This window comes from Myotis nattereri, assembly GCF_964212035.1.
Source record: "Myotis nattereri genome assembly, chromosome: X".
NCBI classification, from domain to species: domain Eukaryota; kingdom Metazoa; phylum Chordata; class Mammalia; order Chiroptera; family Vespertilionidae; genus Myotis; species Myotis nattereri.
Window position 1 is genome coordinate 116,416,217 of NC_138078.1, and position 11,538 is coordinate 116,427,754.

Below are 11,538 nucleotides of genomic sequence, written 5' to 3' on the forward strand. Positions count from 1 at the left end.
TGTCCAGATTCAACTGCTTATAAGGACATCAGTCAGATTGAATTAGAAGCTTCCCATAATGATACCATTATAATTAAACTGGTTATTAATAACAGGAAAGGAGCAAAGGGAAAGCCAAATATTATAGGCATGCCATTTGTACAGCTTTGCCAGGAAGCTGCAGTTTAACACTCCCCCAGAAGCCACTGATCTATTCCCTGCAGAACCCTGGGGGAAGTGCCTGGACAGAGGGAGAACAGACACATGCCCAGTAAGGCCTGGGTAACATAGGGAGGGTGCTTGTCTGCCAGTCACACCTGGAAATAGGTAATTGACCACTGTAAGTAAGGGAAGATTTGAGACATTTAATCTCTTTAAAAAAAAAGAAGTTTGCTCTTTTGCCCTATTGGCTCCTGGCTCTCTTGTGTTGTCAGGATTCTTGGGACTCTTGTTGCAGAGGGTGCACTCTTTTGGTTCCCCTGGATTCACCCACATGGTCCACAACCATGTGGACCATACACAATGGACTAATGGACTACAACTAGCCTGATGCTACACTGGACCCAATTCCATCATGGAATGGAAACTCTGGACATTGGCTTTGCTTCTAGCTATACAGAATCCCCAAGTGCACTTCTTCCAGAGCTAGATTAAGGGAAATATGACTTTGGAACCCCAAGGATGTAATTTCACACAAATAAAAATCACTCATCCTCCCATGCAAGTCTCAGAAAATTATTTTTGTGGAGATATCATAAGGACTTGACTCCTAGCACCAAGTGGTGAAGAGGTTACCCTACTTCCACCGCTAATAGTATGGCATAATTTAACCTTTATTACATCTTTAAAGGTCCTGTTTCCAAATAGAGTAAATTCTGAAGTACTGGGAGTTAGGGTTTCAACATATGAATTTGAGGGGAACATAATTTAGCCCATAACACTATTCCTTCTGAACCCCTCAAATGTAAAATGTACTTTTTACATACAAAGTACATTCATCCTCATGCCAAAAACCCAGATGTCTGAAACCATTCCAGCCTTAACTTTAAATCCCAAATCTTGTGTAAATCAAGAGTGGGTGAGACTGGAGGTATGATTACTCTAAGGCCAAATTTCTATTCAGCTATGAATCTGTATAACTGGGCAAGATACCTGATTCCAAAATATAATAGTAGGATAGACTTAGGACAGACATCCTCATTTCAAAATGTAGAAATTGGAGGAAAAAACAAACCACCAGCCCTAATCAAGTCCAAAACCTAGCAGAACAAATTCTGTTGGATTTTAAGGTCCAAAAATAATCCTCTGTGGATCCATGCTTTATTCTCTAGACCCAACAGGGTAGGGGTATGAACTCATCAGCTCTGAGCAGCAGCCCCTTAGAACATGAGTCCAATTTGACTCATAACACTTGCTGTGTATCTAGATCAGTGATGGTGAACCTATGACACGCGTGTCAGAGGTGACACGTGAACTCCTTATGGGTGACACACATCTACAGAGACAAAAAATTGCATAATTCAAATATTTGTCTCTCGCAACGGCCAGAGTTGGGCATCACTTGAGTAATATTACTCACGCTACTCATGATCAATAATGCAATTCTAAAACCGGATGTAAACATGTACATCAGTGTTGCGTAGCAAAGATACATAGTGCAAACATCCAAGATACATTGTTCCAATATTGACATTAATATAAAAAGGTTAAGAATTGCACTATGAAGAGATTAATCTTTACTCATGACATTTTATTTTTACTCGAGTGACAAAATGCCCAATTCTGGAAACAGCCTCGTTATTGTCAACATGTGCCTCGGGTAAGCTTCCCATGCGTTCAGGTGCATTCGGCAAAGGGACACACTTGATCGCCATGTTCGTTAGGAGACACGAGTGGGAGGGTTAGAAGAAAAAGATATACAGTGCAACAGTGCTCGATGAGACATTCTGCATGTCAGATAATTGATTACAGCACCATATATTTGTTGGTTATACATACTATCTGTGAATTGTTTTGCACCAGGAGTCAGTGCAACAACACTGCAAAATGTTAGTAGGAAAGAAACCTATCAACCTTTTACAAAAAATGCAGTGATTTATATTTATTTATTTTTGCAGCCTTGTGATGGAGAATCAGAAAAATAAAAAAGCAAGATTGAATGATAAAGGAAGTGGAAGTAGCAGTAGCTGACCCTTTCAAGATATATGGACCGAGATGTACGGGATTGTCGACAGAAACAACAGATAATTGTGAATGCTGTATAATGAAACGGTAGTAAGCAGAACGTGGAATGTAAAGAGACATTTTGAAACTAATCATTGTCAGCTCTTGAAAAAAAGTATCGATGAAAGGAAGGAATACATTTCTAGCCAGCTACACCTCTATAAAAGTCAATCAAATTCCATCATTAAATTTGTAAGATGCTCTACAAATTTAACATCAGCAAGTTACTGTATTGCTCACTCCATAGCCCAGCATGGAGAAGCCCTCAGTGACGGAGAATTTGTTAAGGAAACATTTCTAAGATGTGCACCAGCTCTATTTCACGATATGAAAAATAAAGACGATATTATTAAAAGAATTTCTGAGTTACCACTCAGTAGAAATACTATCAAAGACAGCAAATAGATCTTATAAAAAATGTACATCAATTAAAAAAAGACTTAAAATAGTTGTAAATATTTTTCAATTTCTCTTGATGAAACTACTGAGGTCACATCAAATGCTCGGTTGGCCATTATTGCTAGATATTCTGATGGTCTCACAATGAGAGAAGAGTTGATAAAGTTAGAATCAGTGCCAATAAGTACATCAGGAAACGAAATATGTAAGGTTGTTATAAAAACATTCAGTGATCTAAACATTGATATCTCTAAAATTGTGTCAGTCACGACAGATGGGGCACCGAATATGGTGGGAAAAAATGTGGGATTCCTGAAATTGTTTATGGCAGCTATTAGACATCCACTTGTACCTTTTCATTGCATTATCCATCAGGAGGTGTTGTGTGCCAAATAGGGATTCTCAGAATTGAATGATTTAATGTCAGTTGTAACAAAAATTGTGAATTTTATAGCTTCTCGACCCCTTCACAAGCGAGAATTTTCTGCACTTTTACAGGAAGTTGATTCAACCTACAGTGGACTACTGATGTTCAATAATGTGAGATGGCTGAGTCCAGGTAAAGTACTTGAACGATTTGTGGAGTGCTCTGAAGAAATTACGGTATTTATTGAGAAGAAGGATCTGGCAAAGTTTCCTCAGATCAATGATCATAAGTGGGTCAGCAATTTGATCTTTTTTTACAGATCTCTCTGTTCACATGAATGAACTGAACTTAAAATTACAAGGTTTTGGCAAAAGTATTGACGTTATGTTTGGATACATCAAATCTTTTGAAAGCAAACTTAAAATTTTCAAGCGAGATATTGAAACTAAAACTTATAAGTATTTCCTCGGATAAAAAAGTATTTCGAGAAGGCCACTACAACGAGTGTAATGGAGTCCATACTATGTACCAGAATATAGTAAACTCGTTATTTGAACAGTTCAGCAAAGGATTCGACCAATTTAGAAGCCTAGAACAGACCATTAAAATAATTAAGTATCTGGATGTAGTTGTTTACAGTACTTTGGAATTAAAGGATTTCCAATGGATGCAAATTGATGATCTAGAGATGTAACTTGCAGATTTTCAAAGTAGCATTTGGACTCATGTGTTTGTTGACTTAAGGTCGAAACTTGAAAATCTGGAACAAAATCGTTTGAATAATGAAGAAGAGTGCAACTAAGAACAAGAAATTTTGAATGCTTGGAACAGAGTACCTGACACTTTTAGCGACATAAAAAATCTAGTGATGGCTTTGCTAACAATTTTTCATCCACATATTTTTGTGAGACTTTGTTCTCAGCATTAAATAACATTAAAACAAACAAAAGAAACCGGCTAACAGATGAAGTTAGTGGCGCTTGCTTGGCCTTGAAGTGCACCAAGTATGAACGTGCAATCGAAGAATTAGCAGACGAACTTCAGCACCAAAAAAGTCACTAATTTCTAGTTTTTGTACCATTTGATTATCATTGTTTTTATTATTATTTTTTCTTAAATGTACATTGTTTTTCTGTTTTTGTTCATTTTATACCTTTTTTGGTTGATTTTTCTTTGTTAAATGGCATTTAAATATATAAAATAAATATCAAAAATATAAATCTTTTTTTTTACTATGGTTGCAAATATCAAAAAAAATTATGAATATTTCTATATGTGACACGGCACCAGAGTTAAGTTAGGGCTTTTCAAAATTTTGACACGCCGAGCTCAAAATGTTAGCCATCACTGATCTAGATCATTGTTGTTGTTGTTTGTTTGTTTGTTTTGTGGGAGGTGGCAAAGTAATACTCAATGCCAGATTCTGTCTTTGCCAACAATTTTTTTTAACACAGCTTTGCTGTGGGAATTAGAGTCATTTCATAAACCAATAGCATACAGGATAATATCTCTTAATAAGCCAAACAAAGAAATAATATATTCCAAACAAATGACAGATTCATCATACTATTCATCAAGGCAAAGGAAGATGGAAGGAATAAAGTCCAAATTTAACAGAGGTGTACCTTTTTATACAAAGACACACTTGGGAGAGATGGTGACCAAACAAGAGCTGATTTCTAGCTGCCAGCACAAAACAAATGTCTCTTTTGCTTAGAACACATTGCTAGGGAACGAAGATGCTGGTGTGAGCAGGCAGGCTGATCTTTTTCCATGAGGCTACTGCATTGTTTCTCACCATTGACTATAAGGAGTCACCTTGCAAAGATTGGAACTAATGCCCCAAGAGTCTTTGGAGAGTTTTTAGGTTAGGAAAGAGCTGCCTTGCCCACGTTGAGGTGCTTATCTACGACAATAGATGGAATGATGACATTCTGACATAGCTTACTTCATACTTATATCAAAGCAACTTTTTTGTCTATGGCATAAACAAATGAATTAAAACAGTTTCACTTAAGTCATAAGCAAGTGGATTTGAAATCCTATCGAACAAATACACAACAATCATGTTTAGCCATGTGTAATTATTCCTAACTGAGTTGTGAGTCCAGCTTCAACATGAGCATGCTCTTTCAGCCATGTCACATATAGCAGTGGTTCTCAACTTTTCTAATGCCGCGACCCTTTAATACAGTTCCTCATGTTGTGGTGACCCCCAACCATAAAATTATTTTCGTTGTTACTTCATAACTGTAATTTTGCTATTGTTTGGAATCATAATGTAAATATCTGATATGCAGGATCTATTTTCATTGTTACAAATGGAACATAATTAAAGCATAGTGATTAATCACAAAAACAATATGTAATTATATATTGTGAAATATTTATTTCTAATTACAAATAAATGAAATTTTGTCTTAAAGCATGGTGTAGCATAGGTAACAGTCTTAATATAACAACAGTAAACTACATTGCTACATTTTGCAACAGTATGTGTAAAAAACCAATGTCAGTGCGAAGGTTGAGATTGCTTCTTTCCCATCAGATCAGAAATTCTAGGGGCAGTCTTTGCAAGAGCACAACGAAGATCATCTTCCACAACAAGTCTACTTTTGTATTTAGACTTGATAACCAACAAGCTGGAAAACCCTGTTTCACAAAAATATGTTGTTGGAAATGGAAGAAGAAGGCGCAAAACAGTCTCAGACAGAACAGGATATTACTGCAAACACTTGATCCAGAATTCTGTAACTGGCATTGTAGAGAAATCAGTTCTCACTGCATCATTGTTAATAAGTTCAATGAACTCCTCTTGTGCTGTCTCAGGAACATCTTCAACTTTGACTGTGAATGGGCTTCTGGCAATTGCAAATGGGGTGTCAGGTAGATTTGGAAAGTACGATGAAATTTCGTCTGCAAGCATGTGCAAGTGTTCTTTCACAGAAATTATCATCGTAATCCTTTTGTCTGGTTCAATGTCATGTTCCTCATAGAAAGCAGATAAGGTAGGCAACATGTAAATTTTATTTTCATCCTTTTTTTGTGTGTGTGCCAAAGCTGAAGTTTCATTTGGAATGATCGGATCTTTTCAGACAAATCAAGGCATGTTGAATTTGGTCCTTGCAGTGATAAATTTAACTCATTCAAGATGGCAAAGATGTCAACCAAGTAATCTATTTACTGAAGTTCACTTTTATTGCCAAAAAGTGCTTCGAACTGCGGTCTTGCTTTCTGATTAAAAAACGTTTTGAGGTCATCACAAAGCTCAAAAACACGTTTTAAATTTTTTCCTCTCAACAACCATCTCACTTCAGTGTGAAATAGCGGAGCATTTTTCAGCGCATCCAACTCTTTGCACAGTTGCGAAACAGTTGACTGTTTAAAGTGCTCACCTTTACAAAATTTACACAACTTATGACGCTTTTCATTACTTCTTGTAACTCTTGTGGCAGCGTCTTCGTTGCTAATATTTGCTGATGAATCATACAGTGAGTTCCGATGACTTTTGGTGACTCATTCAGTACCAAACGTTGAAATCCAGATCGACATCCTAGCATATTTGGAGCACCATCTGTGCAAACACCACAAACCTTTTCCCAAGAGATCTTATGCTCTTTCAGAAATGAACCAACTGTGTCAATACATCATGTGTAGTAGTTGTTGTTTCAAGAGGTTTGCAAAAAAGAAACTCATCTTTAAAGTCGCCATCATTAATATACCTCATGTAAACCAGTAACTGTGAACAGTTAGCAACGTCTGTAGATTCATCAAGATGGATACTAAATATTGGAAGAAATATTGGAAGTGGAGCAGATTCAATTTCCTGGATTACCTGACCAAGAATATCAGCAGACATGTCATCTATTCTTCTGCGGACAGTGTCGTTAGATAAGGAAATTGCACTCAATTTCGTAACAAATTCGTCTCAGATCATAACTCGAACAATGTCTTTGGCCACTGGCAACAGTAAATCCTCAGCAATGGTGTGAGGTTTCATAGCTCTGGCAATTCTGAGTGCCACCAAATATGAAGCTTCAACAGCTGCTACATTTTGTTTGTGGTGCTTGCCACCAGTGTCAAGTTTGGCTTTCTTGAGTCCATCAGCTTTGCTTCTAAAATAGTTGGTATCCTTGTAGGCAAAGCTCGGATGCTTGCTATCAAAATGGCGTTTTAGTTTGTTTGGCTTCATAGATTCGGCTGATAGAATTTCACAACAAATAACACATTGTGGTTTCTCAATTCCTGCTATTGAGGTAAAACCATACTGTAAAAAATCGTCACTATGTTTTCTTTTCTTAACGTTCTTCTCCACACGATCCATTGTCATGGGGTGGTTTGCTAATGAAAATAATATATAACAATAGCTTTAATAATACAAAAGATCATACATGGCATAGTTCAGTCAATACAGTTCATTAAAGTTTCCTATGATTTACCATTCTCTGTGTTGTTTTTTTTACATACCTGTTACTATCACAAGGGGGGCCGTATTCACATCAACCACAGCTGAATATAAAAAGACCGATCAGCATCCAGATTAAGTTCCCATGTTACAGATTTATTTTTTGCAGTAGTTGATGATTTTACAGTACATGATTTTACATTTACCCAGCAATTATAATTCATGAAGTGTTGTTTTACCTCCAATACTGCTGCTTTCTACACAGTAGCTGCTCTCTACACATGTGTGACTGGTCCACATAAGTACATTATGGCTCCAACCCTGTCACATACACCCATATGTGTATGGGGTGTATGTGATGGGGTTGGCGTGATGATGTCATCATGCCAGGTACTCCTATGTGGGTGTATCTGCATGTGGGCGGACACACAAGAAGACGGATAGAGGAGTGGTGTCTCAGTTCCTAAGACCATCGAAAATATGTTTTCCGATGGTCTTAGCCGACCCCTGTGAAAGGGTCGTTCGACCCCCAAAGGGGTTGCAACCCACAGGTTGAGAACCGCTCGTCTATAGCATCCAAAACCTCTAAAATTAGTTACTCTTACAATCCATTCTAGTACAGATTCTTCAGGGAACTGATGATACCAATCCATAAAATGAGACAGCTTCTTCACATGCTACTCCCTATTGTCAGTAGTTGTTTTTTTGTTTTGTTTTTATGTACCCTCTTTCTGCCCCCTGCACTCCCCATGGTTTACTTTTTTGGTGTCCAGAGTCTTTGAGGCATTATCTGTTGTCCTGGCATAATATTTCCCTTTGTTGATGACTTTGAGGCTACAGGTAGAAGCCCAGGCTGTCAGGCTGATTGAAAACTGAGCTTGATCCAGCATCAATGTCCAACTCAGCATTCTCTTCTAATTTCATTTTAGCTTTTACAGATAACAATAACCAAGGGATTCTATATTTTACCTTTTTTTCTTATCATTTTGCACTTTCCCTATGCAATTAGTGAACCAATTCCCTGGGTGTGATGGTTAATTTTATGTGTCAATCGACCTGAGCAAAGAGATGCCCAAGATAGCTGGTAAAATGTTTCTGAGTGAGGCTTTAAGGGTGTTTCTGGAAGAAATTAGCATTTTATTCAGTAGATTGAGTAAAGAGATCTGCCCACATCACTGTGGGCCAGCATCATCCAATTAGTTCAGGGCCTGGATGGAATTAAAAAGGTAAGGGAAGGGCAAGATCTGTCTCTCCCTCTCTTTTCCCTTCTTGACCTGAGCTACCCATCTTTCCTTTTCCTGGGCCATAAAACCTCCTGGGTCTCAGGCCTTCAGACTCAAACTAAATTATAATACAGCTCTCTTGATTTTCCAGGTTGCAGATGGCAGATTATGGGATTTCTTGGACTCCATTAACATGTGAACCAATTCCTATAATAAGTCTCTCTCTATATATCTATATCATCTATGTCTATATCATATCATCTATATCTATATAGACATATATAGATATGTGTCATATAGACATATATGTCTATATAGATATATTCTAATGTATATATCTATATCATCTAGGTATACATATAGATATAGATATAGGCCATCTATATCTATATAGATAGATAGATAGATATAGATATAGATATAGGTATAGATATATACACTAGTATATATACACTGAGTGGCCAGATTATTATGACCACCTGACGTTTGTAGGCAAATTAGCTATAATTTCACACTGAAGTTGCTAGAGGGCCAGACCATTGTAAATAGGGAAGCAGGTTGTTTACCACGACAGTAGAAGTGATTTTTTTCTGAAGGTATGTGCTAACATTAATATTTAAAAGAAAATTAATCGGCAAAGAAGACTGAGAGATGAGATTGAAAGTGATAACCTGGAAAAAATATATAGAGAAAGAATTTCTGGACTGACGGGGTTTCATATCAACTGCTGAAGATAGATAAAATATGAAAGTTACTTAAGGGGCAACTGGATTTAGCAATCAATGGGCCATTGGTTTAAAACCAAAAAGGCAATCAATGATGAGTTTAACAGTTTCAGTAAAGTAGTAGGGACAAAAAATTATTGTGTTTGGTGGAAAGTGAAAGGTAGTGGAAGTCATCCAGAACTAGTCTTTTAAAAAGTTTGGTGATGAAAGGAAAGAGGAAAATAGTATAATAGCTATATGGAATTACTAGCTTAGGGAAGATTTTTTAAAAATGGACAATCTTGTGTATTTCTATATGCCAAGGAGAGGAGCAAATCAGTACAAAGGAAGAGATTGAAAGTAAGAGTAGGCTTGAGAGAGTTGGAAAAGAGCACATTAAGAATGGGTAGGTGTAGAAAGGGTAGCACCTCTTTCACTGGGGATAAAAAGTAAAGCTATTTTAAAATCTTATTACACTTACCCACTCTATCATGTTATTACTGTCAATTTTCAATGATACGTTATAATACATAGAGGACAGAGTAGGGAGAATCAAAATTTGAATATAAGTAAGAAATCAATTTTTCACATGATCAAACTATAAGGTTGAGAAGATGGCTATGGTGGAATAGCAGTGAAAATAATCTATAGGATAGAAAGAAAGGGTAAGCTTTATAATTGAAAACAGGCTTCTAAAAGAGATGACAAGAGATTGATTGCTTTGAATTAAGAAGCATAGGATAATGAATTATATGCAGAAGTAAACCTTTGAAAAAAAATACCCTTCAACTGCTGAGGCCGCGTCCACTGCCAGCGCAGGCCACTTGACTTCGCCACTCTTCCACATTGGCCGACCCACACAGCCTCCTGCTAGTCATGGATGACGATATTGCTGCGCTGGTGGTGGGCAAGGGCTCCGGTATGTGCAAAGCAAGCTTCGCGGGGGATGATGCCCCCAGGGTAGTCTTCCCCTCCATCGTGAGGCACCCCCCGGCACCAGGACGTGATGGTGGGCATGGGCCAGAAGGACTCCTACGTGGGTGATTAGGCCCAGAGCAAGAGAGGCATCCTGACCCTGAAGTACCCCATCGAGCACGGCATCGTCACCAACTGGGACAAATGGAGATCTGGCATCACACTTTCTACGAGCTGCGTGTGGTCCCCTGTCCTGAGGAGCACCCTGTCCTGCTCACCGAGGCCCCTCTGAACCCTAAGGCCAACCGTGAGAAGATGACCCAGATCATGTTCCAGACCTTCAACACCCCGCCATGTACGTGACCATCCAGGCCGTGCTGTCCCTGTAGCCTCTGGCTGCACCACGGGCATCTGATGGACTCCGGGGACGGGGTCACCCACACGGTGCCCATCTATGAGGGCTATGCCCTACTCCACGCCATCCTGCGTTTGGACCTGGCTGGCCGGGACCTGACAGACTACCTCATGAAGGTCCTCACGGAGCATGGCTACAGCTTCACCACCACAGCAGAGCGGGAAATCATGGGCGACATAAAGGAGAAGCGGTGTTACGTCGCCCTGGACTTCGAGCAGGCGATGGCCACCGCAGCATCCAGTTCCTCCCTGGAGAAGAGCTCCGAGCTGCCTGATGGGCAGGTGATTACCATCAGAAATGAGCGATTCCACTGCCCCAAGGCCCTCTTCCAGCCCTCCCTTATGGGCATGGAATCCTGTGGCATCCATGAAACTACCTTTACCTCCATCATGAAGTGTGACGTCAACATCTGTAAGGACCTGTAAGCCAACACGGTGCTGTCCACCACCATGTACCCAGGCATCCCTGACAGGATGCAGGAGATCACCGCTCTGGCTCCCAGCAAGATGAAGATCAAGATCATTGCACCCCCTGAGCGCAAGTACTCTGTGTGGATTGGCGGCTCCATCCTGGCCTCACTGTCCACCTTCCAGCAGATGTGGATCAGCAAGCAGGAGTAGGACGAGTCCGGCCCCGCCATCACCCACAGCAAATGCTTCTAGGGCCCAGTGGTTCTCAACATTCCTAATGCCAGGACCCTTTAATACAGTTCCTCATGTTGTGGTGACCCCCAATTTCATTGTTACAAATTGAACATAATTAAAGCATAGTGATTAATCACAAAACAATAAGTAATTATATATGTGTTTTCCGATGGTCTTAGGCGACCCCTGTGAAAGGGTAGTTCGACCCCCAAAGGGGTCGCGACCCACAGGTTGAGAACCGCTGTTAGCTGGACAGTTACTTAG

At 39.2% G+C, this 11,538-nt stretch overlaps 1 pseudogene across 1 annotated transcript; it reads left to right on the forward strand.

Annotated features, from left to right (window-relative positions):
• The first annotated feature begins 10,176 nt into the window (after positions 1-10,176).
• On the forward strand, positions 10,177-11,292 carry LOC308536013 (actin, cytoplasmic 1-like; annotated as a pseudogene). Its single transcript has one exon. The product of its transcript is annotated as an actin, cytoplasmic 1-like (transcript).
• Positions 11,293-11,538: the final 246 nt, after the last annotated feature.